The following is an 18,455-nucleotide window of genomic DNA, read 5'->3' as shown; positions in this document are numbered from 1 at the left end:
CTCCTGCCACACTTGCACCCAAGTATCCAAAACTATCCACTTCCTCCAGTCGCTCTCCCTTAATGTTCACTTCCAGTCTACTGCCACTTTCACCCCTTGTACATCTCATCACCTTACTTTTATCCACATTTATCTTTAGCTTTCTTCTATCACACACTCTCCCAAACCCTACCACCAGCCTCCCCAATCCCCCCTCCGACCTTGCCACAAGCGCAGCGTCGTCCGCAAACAGCAGCTGGCTCACCTCCTACCCTTCTCCTCTCTCAAAAAAGTAAATAATGTAATTCACTGCACCATATTCCATATTTAAATATTGAACACATGGGAAACATTTTCCTGTTTTTGTGGTCAGGAGCATCAGTTTGAAGGCAAAAATATAGAGGAGGATTGTTTTTTTCAAAATTTTCAATGCTACTTCTAATGCTTTTTTACTTAACACATTTGTAACTGGCCTCCAATTTGGTCCAACCACAAGATATCTTTCCAGCTACCTTGGAATCCTGGTAAAGTTTTGAATTCAGTTTCAAGCTACAATCAGGGGAATTGTAGGAATGATTGTGTTTAACTGCATGATATATTTGAGCTTCTTCTGAAGCAATTACATTATCTTCTTTGTATTGGCTTTTACGAAAAAATTATCAATTAGAGATTTGGAAGCTAAAACATTGTAGTTACTTTTATGACTATCAGAAGTTTTATGTTTTTTTATAGCTACAACACCCAAATAGCCAATTTTAAAGGTACTATTACAAATAATGCACTTTGCCTCTTATAGATTATTAGTTGCTGCCAACCATTCATACTCCTTTACCCAGTCTTTGTTATATGAGCACAATTTCTTTTTCTTTTTTATTTAGGGTTTCATCTCTACAAAATATTAAGCAGTCCCACCTTACTATTGTATTAAAACCCTCTGAAAGAAAATAATTGACTTATCATTGAAATGAAATATATGTTGCAAAACAAGGTCTAGAGTTGATGCATGCAGTTCAAGCAGATCAAGAAAAGGTCAATGATCAGTCATATCCGCACACTTGCACAGACATTGTTAGAAGATATTTCAAGTGATGTGTGAATATAGCTTAGGCTATGGTAGTTCTATTCAGTTTCTGAAAAAGCAAATTATGCTAGTGCATAAAGCCCAGAATTTCTTATAACTTCAAATGCCTGAAATTAATATACTTAAAGAAATATTCTCTAGCATACTTCTTGGCCAATTAATGGGGTGTGCTGTGATGCAAGAGAACTAGCATCCAACTGAATGAGCAACAAGCACTGGGCCTTACAGGCTCATGGTGTCACTAGCTGTATTGAATTTGAAAATAATAGCAAAAAGATACTTTATGGCCCAACAAATATGTATCTAAAAGGCGCATAACTTGAAATGTAAACTGAAATTAAAATGAAGAGTTGGGCTTAATCAGTACAATCTTGTAACAAAGTAAAAACTATCATGTTTCAAAAACACACTTCCAATTAATATTTCTATCTCATAATAACATGAAATATTGGCACTACTATTACAAGTTTTCTCACATAGATTTCACTGTTCTTCTGGTATTTATAAAAAATTATGGCTCAGTTTTGTGAAGGGCCTTATCACTACCTTGTTGTATAATACGCCATATTTGTTTTGGATCTTTTTGAGTTTCAGTTGATAGGCAGAGGTATTGCCTTTGCAAATGTCCAATGGCACCTTTCTTTCTCTATTGTTTTTTCTTTTCTCTTTTCATGGTGGTGATTCTCAATTTTAGTAACATAGATTACAATTTTCTGGTTTACCCTTTTTTTTTTTTTTATGGAGAATTAGCATTTCCTCGATGATGGGTCATCCTTGCATCTCGCCCACTGCCCTGGGTCAGAAGCAGTGTCACAAGACACAGCACATCCACAGCAAGGCCACTTCATGAAATCGGTGATCCCATTCGCTATCCCCTCATGCAGAAAAGGAGAAGCCGGGGAGAAATCCCTTCAGGCTGCGTCAAATTATTTTTCACACATACTACCTCAACCACCAATCCCCCACCCACTTCCCCTCATGCATCATAGCATCATCCAAACACAATCATTCTCCATTCACCCCTATCTTCTGTCTTCTTCCGTACTTTCTCAACAGATGTTCCCCTCTTTCCCAATGCCCCTTTTACCCCATCCATCCATCTCATTCTTGGTTGCCCACTCATGTTCACTCCTTCCACCTCTGCTTTCCACACTTCTTTTACTAATCTTTCCTCACTTATTCTTTCAGTTTGTCCAAACCATCCTAATACTCTTTCATCAACCCTATCTTCCAACCCCATTTCCACCCCCATTCTCCTCATCTCAGTCCTTCCTCTATCCAGCCCTCATTCCTTCCTCTATCCAGCCCTATCATACTTCTCAGACACCTCATCTCAAACTCATTCAAACTCCTCTCTTCCACTCTTTATGCTCCATGTTTCTGCCCCATACAGTGCTGTCAGCACAATCACTCCTTCATACAATCTCCTCTTAGCATCCATTCCCAAATGTCTCTCTTTACACTTTTTAATCCCCCAAGGCATTTACTTGCTTCTCTCAATCTGCATTCTACCTCCACCTGCATTCCCGCCACAATTACACCTAAGTATCTAAAACTATCCATTTCCTCCAGTCTCTTTCCCTTAATAGTTACCACCAGTCTGCTCTCACTTCCCCTTTTCCATCTGATCGCCTTACTTTTATCCATATTTATCTTCCCAAACTCTGTCACTAACTTCCTCAGTCCCTCCTCTGATCCTGCTACAAGTGCAATGTCCTCAGCAAACAACTGGTGTATCTCCCACTTTTGTCCCATTTTCTTTAACTATCTCCAAACCCCGACCCACTATCCTTGCATTTACCTCTCACCACCCAACCATCCATGTATAAATTGAACAGCCAAGGTGGCATAACACATTCCTGACGAAGTCCCACCTTTACCTCAAACCACTCGCACTCTCCATTTCTGATTCTAACACAAGCTCTACTACTCTTGTAAAAACTCTTGACTGACCTTAAAAGCTTTCCTCTTATCCCATATATATGCAGTACCTCCCACAGTACCTTCCTATCTACCCTGTCACAAGCCTTTTCCAAATCCATAAAAGCCCAAAAAAGCATTCCTACCCTTTCCAAACACTTTCTCACATATGTCTTACCACAAAAATCTGATCAATACAACCCCTACCTGTCCTAAACCCACACTGTTCCTCACCAATTACTCCCTCTGTTCCTCTCCTAATCCTCTCAATCAAGACCCTCCCATAAGGGTTCCCAACTACACTTAACAAGCTGATCCCTCTGAAACTACTACACTCACACTTGTCCCCTTTTCTCTTGTAAAGTGGAACTATACAGGCACTCCTCTAGTCCTCTGGCACTCTAACCTCTCTTAAACAAACATTAAAAAACCACACCAGCCAGTCCACCATCACTGTACCTCCTTTTTTTTTTTTTTTTATCTAACATTCTGCATGACATCCATCCAACCCAGGTGCCTTACCTGCTCTCATCATCTTAACAACTGCCTTCACCTCGTCTTTCCTTATTTCCTCTCCATTTTCATCACCCATCACTCATTTTTTTTAGCACTTCCCACTGCAACTACCCTTTCTTCCCTACCCTCCTTCACATTTAGCAACTAAAATACTCTGTCCATCTTCCTCTTACTGCCTTCTTTTACATTATCACCTCTCCATCTGCACCTTTTACCCTTTCTTCTTTACTTGATTCACCTCTTCCTCTCTTAATTTCTTTCCAAAACATCTTTTTATTACTTTTAAAATTTTGTCATACTCTTACCCCCACTTCACATCTGCTCTCCTCTTTGCCTCCTTTATCATATATTTTACTGTTCTCTTTTCTTTGTACCTCTCATGTGACACTCTTGTCCTATTTTGTAACCAATCTGTGAAAGCTCGCTTCTTCTCTTCTACGACCTTTGCTTCCTCATTCCACCATTCCTCTTCCTTCTATTTCCTCCCGTCATTCTTGTTCCACACATCATCTTTGGACACCTTATGACTCGCTCCTTGAACCATCCCCATTCCTTCTCCACTCCTAGTTGTTCTCCTTCACTCCGTTCCACTCCTTGCTCAGCGTCTTCTTGTTCTCCTTTCCTTTTTCATTTAATCATTTCACTTTAAGCACCTCCCTACCTTCTGTCCTTTTCTTTTTTCTCCAGTTATCCCCCACTCTCAACTCACCTTCCACAAAAAATGATCTGATATTCCCCCATTCTCTCCACTTAGAACATGTACATTTTTAACTCTTCCTACTATACTCCTGGTTACCACTGTATAGTCCCTTAACACTCTATATACTACCCTTCCATCCACCATGCTCTCCCATGTGTACTTATGCTTGACTTTCTTCCTAAACACTGTATTCCATCAACTTTCCACTATGATTTTTTCCTGGAACTTCATACTTCCCAATCACTCCATCTATTGGTATGCATTAATAATTCAAAAAATTATTTTAGATATAAAATTATTTTTGGGTATTTTTTTTCTTAAGCTTGGGAGGCATTATTTTATTTTACATTGAATCCTATGGGAAAAATTGTTCGCTTAACTAGTGTTTCACATTATGAGTAAGATTCAGGAATGAATTATACTCGTTAAGCAAGGTTCTATTGTAAAGCAATATTAAAAGTCACACCAGAAACTAGTTAATTAGTACACTTGTTCTCATGTGGCAATTATTATTATAATTATTTTTTGACAAAATTAAGAGCCCTGCAGCAATAGTTACAGCTTAGATAACACGCTTTTAGAGAAAACTGAGTGCAAGATAGACTTGGTAGTTCTAGTGAGTCCGAACTTTAAAATCAGGAAACGGTGCATTAGCATAAGGAATAAAGCTAACAGAGCATTAGGTTTCATTGCTAGGGCAGTAACAGATAGAAGTGCAGAGGTAATTATCAAACACTAGTGATAGACCCATCCTTGTCTATGCAGTACAGTTTTGGTCTCCATCTTATAGAATGGACAAATTCACTAGAATCAGTACAGAGGAGAATGACTAAGATTATACATGGACTCAGAAATTTGCCTTACAAAGATAGGCTTAGGCACCTTAACTTATACGCTCTGGAAAGACACAGTGTGGGGTGATCTAATAGAGGTGTTCAAGTGGATCAAAGGCTTTAACAGTGGTAATGTAAACAAGGTCATCATATTAAAACAACAGGGCAGGACTTGCAGTAATGGATTTACACTGGACAAATTTAGATTTAAGAAGGAAATAGGCAAGAATTGGTTATCTAATATGGTGGTCAACAAATGGAATAGACTTAGTAACCATGTAGTGAATGCTGAAACTATGGGTTGTTTTAAGAAACGGTTAGACAACTTTATGGATGGGGATGACAGGTGGTGATGGATATGGAGCTGCCTAGTGTAGGCCTTATGGTCTCTTACAGTCTCCTTCATTCTTATGTTCTTATAAGAATGGTGTGAGAAGAGGTGAAGGTTGAAGAAATTAAAGAATGATAAATTTGTCTATTTTAACCTAACCTAACCTTCCTAACTTAACATACATTTAATAAATTCTAGAATTCATCAGGTGGTTGTCGTCTCCGACCTCCAAATCTATCAAAACAAAGATGGCACCTAAAGGAGTCTACAGCTTTATTCGTTCCTGCATGGCTTTTATCAATGTTTTCAGATATTGATTTCCACCGAGAAAAATATTTATTACATTGATGTATTTTAATTTACAAAATTAACAATTAAATTTCTAATTATATACCATATAGGCATGCACTTCTAAAAAAATATCAACAGAACTCTAGAATCCATATAACTTAAGTCTTAAAGACTTTTCTGTTGGATATATGCCATTATTACACTTATACTGTAGAGCATTGTAAAGGTAGGGTTGCCAATCGTCCTTTATTCAGCTCTATTTGTCTTTGTCCTTTATTAATATTTGAAATAACACTATTTGTCTTTTATTTTGAAATTGTTTTGTTTTGAATGGTAGCCCAATTTCCTGCTCTCAAGATGATTGCAAAAGCATTTACTTCCTGTAAGAGTGCAGACTGTCAACTCTGCAGTCTTTACCTATTTGTATTGTACGGGAAGGGAGCTATGCTCGTGGTGACCCATCTTTTTATCTTTCAGCATAAAGTTTTTTCTTGAAATCTTGAATAGTGTTTGCTGACACTGTTTCTTTGTCTAATTTGTTCCAGGTATCTATTACTCTGTGTGGGAAGCAATTTTATTTTATTTATTATTATTTTTTTTTCTCCATGCCCTCTTAATTTTCTATTGTCCCATTTCAATAAATCATTCTTATTTAAGATTTCCGTTCCTTTCATAATTCTATAGATAGTAGGTCTCCTCTTTCCCTTCTTTGTTCCAGAGTTGGTAATTCTAATTTGGACAGTCTTTGTTCATATGTCATTTTGGAAAGAGTTGGTGCCAGTTTTGTTGTTGCTCTTTGTATTCTTTCTATTTTTTATATATTCTTTTTGGTACTGGGTGTCCATAGTGTTGCCGCATACTCGAGTTTTGGTCTTATTAGTTTTTTTTTTTTTAATCATCCAAATAGACAAATGCCACTTTCATCGACCTCAATAAATTGTAGGTTTCTCTGACTATTTTATTAATATGTTTGTCTGGTGTCATCTCTTTGCTGATCATCACTCCAAGGTCTTTTTTCGAGTTTACTTTTTTGACCTCTTCTTCACCAATTTTATAATCATCTCAAAATATTCCATTTCTCTTCTACTGTTGTTTTCTCCTTGTGTATTCTTTCCCAGTCTGGTTTTTGAAAGAATTCTCTTAATTTATCAAAATTTGTTTTTTCATACATCAATCTTCCCTTTCTATATTGTTAAAAAAATTTCGTGTATTTTTCCTCATTTAGTTCCAGTTCAACCAATATGTGGTCACTTTTACTTACTGGTGTCTTATATTCAATCTTTTCCACTATTTCAGGTTCTGATGTGATTATTAGGTCCAGTCTTGATGGTTCTTCCTCATTTCTATATCTAGTATTCTCTTGAATCCATTATGTCATTGTATGTTCTATAATCATATCTAGTACATTTCCTCATAGGTCATCTCCACCCTTTACTGTCATCTCTTCCCAGCAGATTTCTTTACAATTAAAGTCACCCATTATAACTATTCTTCCTCCATCTTCCATTATCTTATTTAATGTTATCCTTGTGTCTTCTAACATACTTTTGTGTTCTTTCTCTTCCCACGAAGCCATTTTAGGAGGCACATAATTTACTACAAACTTCCTGCTCTTCCCATCCTTGTCCTCCACTTCCATCATAATCATCTCTACTCTATTCTTTCCATATGTGACATTCCTCACATTTATATCTTTCTTAGTCAGGAACATAACTCCACCCCCTTGTTTTACCTCTCTGTTTCTAATCCAATAATTATATGCACCATGCCATACACAGGTGGTAGTGAACCTTTCAATTTTGTCTCTACAATTCCCATTATGTCCAGGTCCTTTTTTCAGTTCGTTCAAGCCTGTTATTAAACCATCTATATTTGTATAAGACACTTTTAATTTTCTGTAACTTCCATTGTGTTTTCTGTTTCCCTTCTGTTTTTCTCTGCTATGAACCATTTCTTCACTTTCATATTCACTATCCAATAGAATTTCTCTTTTTCTGACTCTGTTCTTTTCTCGTTTATTTTTTTCTTAGCTTCTAGTCTTTTTGTTTTCTCCTCTCTTTCCTCTTTATTCATTTCTCTTTTTATCCATACCTGTTTATATTGTTCACTGTCTGCTAGTTTCCCTGTTTTTGCTAAGATATTCTCTGCTGTCGTTTGTGACCTGAATTTGATCTTAATTGGTCTGGCCTTATCTGTATTATATTTCCCTAGTCTATATATTTCTTCATTTTCTTTCCCTTTTTTTTTTTTTTTTTTTTTTTTTTTTTTTTTCCATCCTTTTGAACTACTTCTAATATATTGTTTACCTTTTCCTTTTCCTCTTTTACTCTTGTGGTCCTATTTAGATTATACTTCTCTTCCACCCCTAATGTAATTATCTATTTCTTTTTGTCCAATAAGTCTCTTACTATATTCTCCTCTTCTCTCATCACTTTAATAATTGTGTCCTTAGTTTGTTCTTTTTCTGTTGTTTCACTATATCTGTAGATACAACTTTGTTATTCTCTTGGACTTTTCTCCAACCCTGTGCTTCATTTGCTATGGACTCTTTGTTCTCTTTATTATTATTCTTTAATTCCTCATTCTTATCTTTTTCTTCTTTTAACTGTCTTTTTAATTCTTCTCTTTAGTTAGGTTTTGGTTCTCCTTTATTTCTTCCAATTTATCAACTCTGTGTGTAATATGTGTAAGTTGGCTGAACCTAGCCTCCCAATGTTTGGTAATTTTCTCTAGTTTTTCCTCTAGACTTGCTAATTGGGGGGGGGGTTGGCATCCCCCCACTCATTAAATCCATGGAAATTATTATCTCCACTTTCTATTGTGCTGCTCTTATCTATATTTCTAAACTTAATGCTTTTACTGATATTTTCAATTTTTCCTGCGTCGTCTGCAGCCTTCTTGTTGACACTTCTCCTGACGTCCGGGGGAACCCATTAGTCACCTTCCTCATTTCCTTCCATTTCCCTCAGTAATCCCTCCCTTTCTCCTTATTCTTCACCTCCCCACTACACCACGAACTTTCCTCTTCCCTATTAATACAACAAAGGTACTCCCTCATTGATGAGATCGATGAAACTTGAAGTTTTCTTGGCATTCCAAACTTCTTTGTCACTTCGACCAATGTGTGTGTGTGCATATATATATATATATATATATATATATATATATCATATACAAAAGGCTTTTTTCCCCCTTATAAGGCAGGTAGCCAAAAACAAAGGCATAAAAACCACTCCCACCCATTCCATCCTTATCATACTCCACTCTCCTCCACCCTCTTTCCTCCCTCTTCCCTCCCTCTTATCTTGGCTCCTCCTGGATGATGGGTCATCCCTGCATCTTGCCCACTGCCCTGGGTCAGAAGCAGTGTCACAAGACTGAGCACATCCACAGCAAGGCCACTTCATTAAATCGGAGACTCCCTCTCTGTCCCCTCATGCAGAAAAAGAGAAGACAGGGAAATATCCCTTTGGGCTGCATCAAGTTATTTCTCACACTCCCTCACCCCCTATCCACCACCCATTTCACCTCATGCATCAGAGTATCATCCATATACAACCATTCTTCATTCACCTGTCCTTCCTCAACCAACATTCTCCTCTTTCCAAAAGCCCCTTTTATCCCATCCATCCATCTCATCCTAGGTCGACCCCTCATGTTCACTCCTCCCACCTCTGCTTTCCACACCTCTTTTACTAATCTTTCTTAACTCGTTCTTTCCATGTCTCCAAACCATCCCAATAATCTTTCATCAACCCTATCTCCTAACTCCCTTTCCACCCCTGTTCTCCTCCTCACCTCCTCATTTCTCACTCTATCCAGCCTAGTAACCCCTATCATACTTCTCAGGCACCTCATCTCAAATACATTCAAACTTCTCTCTTCCTCTCTCATGTTCCATGTTTCTGCTCCATACATTGCTGTTGGCACAATCACTCCTTCATACAATCTCCTCTTAGCATCCATTCCCAAATGTCTATTTCTCATTTTATATATACTGTATATATATATATATATATATATATATATATATATATATATATACATATATATACAGTCACTATCTGAATTACAATGTATGCGAGTTACGACCACCTGTACTTACGACCACATCTAGCAGATGCCTATTATGAGTTTACTGTACATGTCTGGCAGCACAGCGCGTAAGATAGTTGTGGCAACCGGCATCGCGTACGGCAGTTGTGGCAGAGATGGAAAAGTTGCTATACACGTGGCTGGAAGATAATAGGCAAAGAAATGTGAGTGATGTTGCAAGCAGTGCAAAGTAAGGCTACAAGTTAATTTCACATGTTGAAACAACGTGCAGGTGAAGAATACGCTTCACATGAGTTCATAGTGAGTGCTGGGTGGTTTCGTTGCTTTCAAGAGCATTACCAGGTTCACCATGTGTTGTCGAAAGGTGAGGCTGCTAGCAGTGATGCGCCTGCAGCTAAGGCATTTGTGGAAGAGTTTGATAGATTATGGATAAAGGATATTTACGTACTTATGACCACGTCTAGCTGATGCCTATTATGAGTTTACTAATACGAATACACTATAATAAGTATTTTATTTCTTTAATTTATCATATTAACAACTAAGCAACTGAAAACAATACTGTATACAACTGTAGGAGAGAATCCAAACGCAGAGAATGGGATCCAATGTATTTAACGTTTCGCCCACCAGGGCTTCTTCAGAAATAACATAGTGGACAAACATCTGACTCCTTATATAACCCGAGCTTGCGGGGAGAAATGAACATGAAACTGGTGTTAAAAAAAAAAAAAAAATACAGACTGAACAACTTCACACCAGGCTTAATGACCCACTTATGGGTCGATAGTCCACTATGTTATTTTGGGAGAAGCCCTGCTGGGCGCAACGTTAAATACATTGGATCCCATACTCTGCGTTTGGCTTCTCTCCTACAGTGCTGTTGCAGTCGTTGCTGCTTTTACTCAATGCTGTATACAAAGATAAATGTACTGTACCTATATCTCACACTTAGAATGGATTGAAATGGATGAGAAAAATAGATCTTAAAATTCACATATATTTAGAGTACAGTACATACAACAATTGAAGAATTAAGAAAAAATTATTAAAAGGAAACTACAATTTAAAAAACTTAGAAATGGTAAGCAAGGTTATATTTAATATGTGTGTATGTATATACAGGTATAGTATATACATACAGTACCTGCATACGTATATATACTGAAATACAGTACAGGAGCCCCTCAAATAATGCGGGGGTTAGGTTCCTGAAATTACCGCGTATGCTGACTTTCCATATTAAATACCGAGAACCGTATGTATGTGTGTGTGCGCGCATGTATGTGGTGTATGTATGTGGCGTATGTATGTGTTTGTGTGTATATACATGTGCATGTGGCGTATATGCATATGTGTATGTGGCGTATATACATGTGTGTGTATGTGGCATATACACATTGTGTGTGTGTGTGTGGCGTATGTATATGTGTGTGTATGTGGTGTATGTATGTGTGTGTGGCATGTGTATTTACCTAGTTGTATTTTACGGGAAGGGGAGCTATGCTCGTGGGGTCCTGTCTTCATATCTCATTTTATCTAAACTATTTTTAAATTCATGTATTGTTTTTGCACACACCACTTTCTCATCTAACTTGTTCCAACTGTTTATTACTCTGTGAGGAAAGCTGTTCTTTTTCAAGTCTCTTCTATAGCTGTCTTTTTTTTATTTTCTTTCCGTGTCCTCTTGTATTTCTGTCATCCCATTTTATCAGATTCTCTCTATCAGTAATTTCTATGCCTTCCATGATTCTGTAAATAGCTATCAAATCTCCTCTCTCTCTTCTTTGCTCTAGTGTCTGTAGTTCAAGTTTTTCTAGTCTCTCTTCATATGATAGTTTTGAGAGTGTTGGTGCCAATTTTGTAATTGCTCTTTGTATTCTTTCAAGTTTTTTTTATACATTTTTTTGTACTTGGTGACCATATCGTTGCTGCATATTCCAATCTTGGTCTTATCAGGGTGATTAGGATTTTCTTCACCATTTCTTCATCCAGGTATATAAATGCAACTTTGATTGTTCTTATTAAATTATAAGTTTCTCCAAAAATCTTATTTATATGTTTCTCAGGTGACATATTATTCATAACAATGACTCCCAGGTCCTCATTTTCTACTTTTTTTTATTCCTTCTTCTCCCAATTTATATGCTCCTGTTATTCTGTTTTTGCTTTTTCCAAATTCCATTATACTACACTTTTTTGTATTGAACTCCATCTCCCACTTCCTACTCCATTCCTGTACTGTATTTAGGTCTCTCTGTAGTGATTCACAATCTTCTTCAGTTTTCACTCTTTTCAGTAGTTTTGCATCATCTGCAAAGAAGCTCATATAGCTTTCAATTCCTTCATCCATATCATTAATATATATAGCAAACATTATTGGGGCCAGAAATGTTCCCAGCGGAACACCGCTTATTACTTCATCCCATTTTGAGTGCTGGTTTCTTATCACTACTCTCATTTTTCTTTCTTGCAAAAAGTCTTCCATCCAATTTAGCAGTTTGCCCTGTATTCCTCCTTCAGTTTCTAATTTCTTAAGCAACTTCTTATGTGGAACTTTGTCAAAAGCTTTCTTTAGGTCTAGAAATGCACAGTCCGCCCATCCATCTCTTTTTTGTATTGTATCTATTAGCCTTGAATAGAAACATATTAAATTGGTGACACATGATCGTCCTTGTCTGAATCCAAATTGCCTTGGATTTAACACTGTTTTTTTTCTATGTATTTTACCCATCTACTTTTGATAATTCTTTCACAAATTTTTGCTATTGTACTTGTTAGAGAGACTGGTCTATAGTTGGTAGGGTCTTCTTTATTTCCTCCTTTATATATAGGTACTATATTTGCTTTTTTCCAATCTTCTGGAACTTTTCCTTCTTTCAGGGAACTGTTTAGTATGCTATGTATTTTGTCTGCCAGTTCATTCCTGCATTCTTTCAGAATCCAGTTTGCTATATCATCTGGTCCATGCGATTTTCTGACATCAAGATTACTCAAGTGTGTCAATATTTCATTCTTTGTTACTTCTATTTCTTCCATAGGGGGGACTTTCTCTTTCCATTCAATCTCTTCAGGTTGTATGTTCTCCCTTGTAAACACTGATTTAAAATGTTTGTTCATAATTTCTGCCATTTCCATTTCCTCAGTGTATTCAACTCCCTCTTGTCTTAATTTCTCCAAGTCTTGTTTGTTTTTCAGTTTATTGTTTACAAATCTGTAGAATAGTTTTGGTTGATCTTTACACTTTTCTATGACATCTTTTTCATATTTTCTCTTTTCCTCTCTGCACATTTGTACATATTCATTTCTATAACCGGTATATATTTTCCATTTTTCAGGTCTTCTGTCTTTTTTCCATCTGGTCCAGGCTTTGTCTCTTTTGTCTTTTAACTCCTTACAACTTTTGTTGTACCAGCATTTTACATATTCTTTTTCTTGTTTTTGTCTCGGTACATACTTTTCCACTCCTTTTTTGTAAATTTTTGTCAAAATATTCCATTTCTCTTCCACTGTTGTTTCTTCTTTGTATATTTCTTCCCAGTTTTCTTGTTGAAAGAATTCTCTTATTTTATCAAAGTTTGTTTTTTCATACATCATTCTTCCTTTTCTATATTGCTCATTTCTTTTCATATATTTTTCTTCATTAAGTTCCAGTTCAATCAATATGTGGTCACTTTTACTTATTGGTGTTTTATATTCAATCTTGTCCACTATTCTAGGTTCAGATGTAATTATTAAGTCTAGTCTCGATGGTTCTTCATTTCTATACCTAGTGTTCTCCTGTATCCATTGTGTCATTGTATGGTCAGTAATCATCTCAAGTAGAGCGTTTCCCCATGAGCCGTCTCCACCCTTTACTGTCATTTCTTCCCAGCAGATTTCTTTGCAAATAAAGTCGCCCATTATAACTATTCTTCCTCCATCTTCCATTATTTTATTTAATGTTATCTTTGTGTCCTCTAACATACTTTTATGTTCACTCTCCTCCCATGAGGCTGTTTTCGGAGGCACATAATTTATCACAAACTTTCTGCTCTTTTTATCTCTGTCTTCCACTTCTATCATAATCATCTCTACTGTATTCTTTCCATATATGACACCCTTCACGTTTATATCCTTCTTAGTCAGGAACATAACTCCACCCCCTTGCTTTTTCTCTCTGTTTTTAATCCAATAATTATATGCATCATGTCCTACACTGTTGGGTGGTAGTGGGCCTTTTAATTTTGTTTCTACAATTCCCATTATGTCCGGTTCTTTTTCTTTCAAATAATCATTCAGCTCATTCAATCCTGTTATTAATCCATCTATATTTGTATTTACCTAGTTGTATTTACCTAGTTGTATTTTGCGGGAAGGGGAGCTATGCTCGTGATATCCCGCCTTTGTATCTTGCAGTGTCTAGTTTGTTTTTAAACTCATGAATGGTTTTTGCGCATACTATTCCATTGTCCAGTTTGTTCCAAGTGTCCAAAACTCTATGAGGAAAACTGTTTTTCTTCAGTTCTCTTCTATAGCTATGTTTTTTTATTTTCTTTCCATGTCCTCTTGTGTTTCTTTTGTCCCAGTTAAGTAAGCTCCCACTATCGAGTACCTCTGTGCCTTTCATGATTCTGTAGATGGTCAATAGGTCACCTCTCTCTCTTCTTTGCTCCAGTGTCGGTAACTCCAGTTTAGCCAATCTCTCTTCGTATGATAGGTTTGCAAGTGCAGGTGCCATTTTTGTAGCTGCTCTTTGGATTCTTTCTATTTTCTTTATATTCTTTTTGGTACTGGGGGACCACAATGTCGCTGCATACTCTAATCTAGGCCTTATCTTAGTTTTCTGTCACTTCCATTGTGTTCACTGTTTCCCTTTTGTTTTTCTCTTGTATGTCGAACTGCCTTAGTTTCATATTCACTACTCTCCAATAGAATCTTTCTCTGACTCCGTTCTTATCTCGTTTTTTTTCTTAGCTTCAAGTCTTTTCTGCTTTTCTTCCTCTCTTTCCTCTTTATTCATTTCCCTTTTTATCCATACCTTTTTATATTGTTCACTTGTTGCTAGTTTCCCTGTTTTGGATAAGATATTCTCTGCCGTCATTTGTGACCTGAATTTAATCTTAATTGGTCTGGTCTTATCTGTACTATACTTTCCGAGCCTGAATTTTTCCTCAATTTCCTTCATAATTTCTGGTTCATCTTCCTGAACTAATTTTAGTAAACTGCTTACTTTTTCATTTTCCTCATTGGTTCTTGAGGTTCTATCTGGGTTATGTTTCTCTTCCATTCCTAATATAATTATACATTTCTTTTTGTCAGCTAAGTCTCTTACTATATTCTCCTTCTGTCTCATCACTTTAATAACTGAGTCTTCAGTTTGTTCTCTCATTTGCTGTTTAATTATATCAGTAAATGCAACTTTACTGTTTTCTTTTATCGACTTCCATCCCTCTCTGTTTTCTTTACTATTCCTCTTCAATTCCTCATTCTCCACCTTTACTTCTTTTAACTGTCTTTTCAGGTTTTCTATTTCATCAGTTAAGTTTTTGTTCGCCTTCTCTAGTTCTTCCAATTTTTCAACCCTCCGTATAATATTGTTAACATGACCGAACCTACGCTCCAAGTCCTCGATCATCTTATCGACCTTCTCTTCTAGTCTTGTCAGTCGGGGGGGGTTTGTGTCCCCCCCACCCTCTTTAAATCCCTGGAATATATTCTCATCACTTTCTACTGTATTGCTCTTATCTATACTTCTAATCTTTACATTTTTATTAGACATTTCATCGTCGTCGGGGGGCCGTTTGTTTACCTTTCGCCTGTCTGCCTGGGCCAAGTCTACTCCTTCCTCATTTCATTCCATTTCCCTCAGTAATCCCTCCCCTTCTCCTCTTTCCCTACTTTCCTACTACCCCACAAGCAATTTCCCCCCACCCTGTAAATACAATAGGCACTCCTCTTTGCGTTGGGATCCACAATACTTCAATTTTCTTCAGAACGTCTTCTAAGCCGTCCGTTCGTTGAAGTTGTGTGTGTGCGTGCGTGTGTGTATGCGTCTGTGTTAACATGTACAAGTAAGCATGTACGTGCGTGTGTCTGTGTTCGTATTTGTGTGTACACGCATTCACAACATACACTATACATTGGATCCCATACTCTGCGTTTGGCTTATCTCCTACAGTGCTGTTGCAGTCGTTGCTGCTTTTACTCAATGCTGTATACAAAGATAAATGTACTGTACCTATATCTTACACTTAGAATGGATTGAAATGGATGAGAAAAATAGATCTTAAAATTCACATATATTTAGAGTACAGTACATACAACAATTGAAGAATTAAGAAAAAATTATTAAAAGGAAACTACAATTTAAAAAACTTAAAAATGGTAAGCAAGGTTATATTTAATATGTGTGTATGTATATACAGGTATAGTATATACATATAGTACCTGCATACATATATATACTGAAATACAGTACAGGAGTCCCTCAAATAATGCGGGGGTTAGGTTCCTGAAATTACCGCGTATGCTGACTTTCCATATTAAATACCGAGAACCGTATGTATGTGTGTGTATGTGTGCGCACATGTATGTGGCGTATGTATGTGTTTGTGCATATATACATGTGCATGTGGCGTATATGCATATGTGTATGTGGCGTATATACATGTGTGTATGTGGCGTATACACATTGTGTGTGTGTGTGGTGTATGTATATGTGTGTGTATGTGGCATATGTATGTGTGTGTGTGCGTGCGTGCGTGTATGCGTCTGTGTTAACATGTACAAGTAAGCATGTGCGTGCGTGTGTCTGTGTTCGTATTTGTGTGTACATGCATTCACAACATACACTGGTTGTCTAACACGTGTCTACGTGTGCGTGTCTACACGTGTGTAAGTGTGTATATGTCTGTTTTTTATCTCCCAAACCACCACTGCCAGTAACAAAGACCTCATAAGAGAAATTAAGATACGACAAGTGCAGTCATTATCAGACTTATTAGTTGTGTTCCAAACGAAAGAAACATTACACTTCAACAGGTTAGGGCGGTAAAATTGTTTGCGATATTGCCGCGTGTGTGCGTATGCGTGCCCGACTCGGCGCGAATTTTAAGACGGTTCTCTACATTTGAGATGGTTTTGAAATAAAATCCGCGTATGATTGAATCCGTGTTATTCGAATCCGCGTTATTTGAGGGACCCCTGTACAGTATTAAAACATTAAAAAAAAATAGAAAAAATTATAAAAATGAAACTAAAAAGCATTGATAAATAAACAGTAAACAGCTTGTATTTAATAGTATTCAATAGAAAAAGTTAATTAAAAATAGTATTCAATAGAAAAAGTTACTTAAAAATTCCATTCAATAATACCATCAGTTCTTCTACTAAATTGTTTCCTCGTGAACGTCTCACTATTGCCTATCACTATCCTAACACCGTGCGTAAGCAAATTGTGAACGTTCAACAAAAACCGAAGGAAGTTGAGTCACCTGGTGTTTATTGTTTGCCCTGCAAAGATTGTGATTTGGTTTACTTGGGTCAAACCGGGAGAGACTTGAACACTATATTGGCAGAACATAAAAGGTCAATTAGGTATTGGCAAGAAAATTCGGCTGTATTTCTTCATGTCAAAAATAAGAATCATTCTTTCGACTGGGGTAAGGCCAGATTAGTGTTCAAGTCCCACTGTGGTTTCAGGAGGAAAATAGTCGAATCAGCATTAATTGAGGAATGCCCTAATATTAATATTTCTAAAGGGCAGTGGACACCTGACATAATCTCATGCGCAGCAGTAAATAAGCTGGTGCGGACGTTACATCCTCCCCTCTCCTCACCCCCTCCCTCCTCCGCCACCCCAGTTTGCCCCGCGCCTGAGTGAGGTCAACTGTCCACATCTCTTCTTACTGTAGTTTATAAGTCCCCTCTGTTCTCTATCTTATGTACTTTCCTGAAGAGGGCTACAGTTGATAGCCGAAATATAGGATTATTCTTTATTCGAAGTTTATTCTTTCTCCGACTGTGGGTTCCTGTGTGTTATTTACAAATGTGCTACTACATTTCTATTTAGAAATATATATATATATATATATATATATATATATATATATATATCAGCTATTTGTAGATTTCAAACAAGTATATGATAGTATGCACAGACAATCAATGTGGCGCATAATGGCAGAACTGAATATTCCAGTTAAATTAATGTCCCTCATTAAAACGTGCTACATAGGAAGCAGATGTACAGTAAGAGTTTGAAGGAAAGATACAGAAAGTTTCAATATACACAGTGGCCTTAGGCAGGGATGTATGCTGTCTCCTTTACTGTTTAATCTTGCACTGGGGAAAGCAGTCGGGCAGATTACCAACCATCCAGGTGGAGCTAAGTTATCCAGTGGTCAGATAACCCACCTCGCTTATGCCGATGATGTGGATGTGGTTTGCCGAGACTGTGGAGGAAATTAACGAGATCTTTACAGTATTCCAGAGAACAGCAGAACAGATAGGCCTAAAATGTAATGAGCAGAGACAGAAATTATGAAACTTAAGTAGAAATGGGTATTATACACAAGGAGAAAAGCAAGTTGGATCACTAAGGGTGAAGAAAGTGGATAAGTTCAAGTACCTGGGATCCATTGTCAGTGAGAGAAATGAATTGGACACAGAAATAAATGAACAAATAGCTGTAGGAAACAGATGTTACCATGCCCTGGCATCTGTAATGTAGGGTCGGACCATCAGCAGAACTAAGATAAGAACATA

The 18,455-nt window shown here is 37.1% G+C and overlaps 1 protein-coding gene across 3 annotated transcripts in view; it reads left to right on the top strand.

Annotated features, from left to right (window-relative positions):
• Positions 1-18,455, top strand: part of LOC143025470 (uncharacterized) — a 78,541-nt gene that overhangs the window by 3,563 nt on the left and 56,523 nt on the right. The window lies entirely within an intron of this gene.

Source organism: Oratosquilla oratoria, chromosome 5, assembly GCF_046742065.1.
Source record: "Oratosquilla oratoria isolate Oo_2021 chromosome 5, ASM4674206v1, whole genome shotgun sequence".
Lineage (NCBI taxonomy): Eukaryota > Metazoa > Arthropoda > Malacostraca > Stomatopoda > Squillidae > Oratosquilla > Oratosquilla oratoria.
The sequence above is the reverse complement of the archived record's forward strand: the minus strand, read 5'-3'. Positions and strand labels throughout refer to the sequence as shown.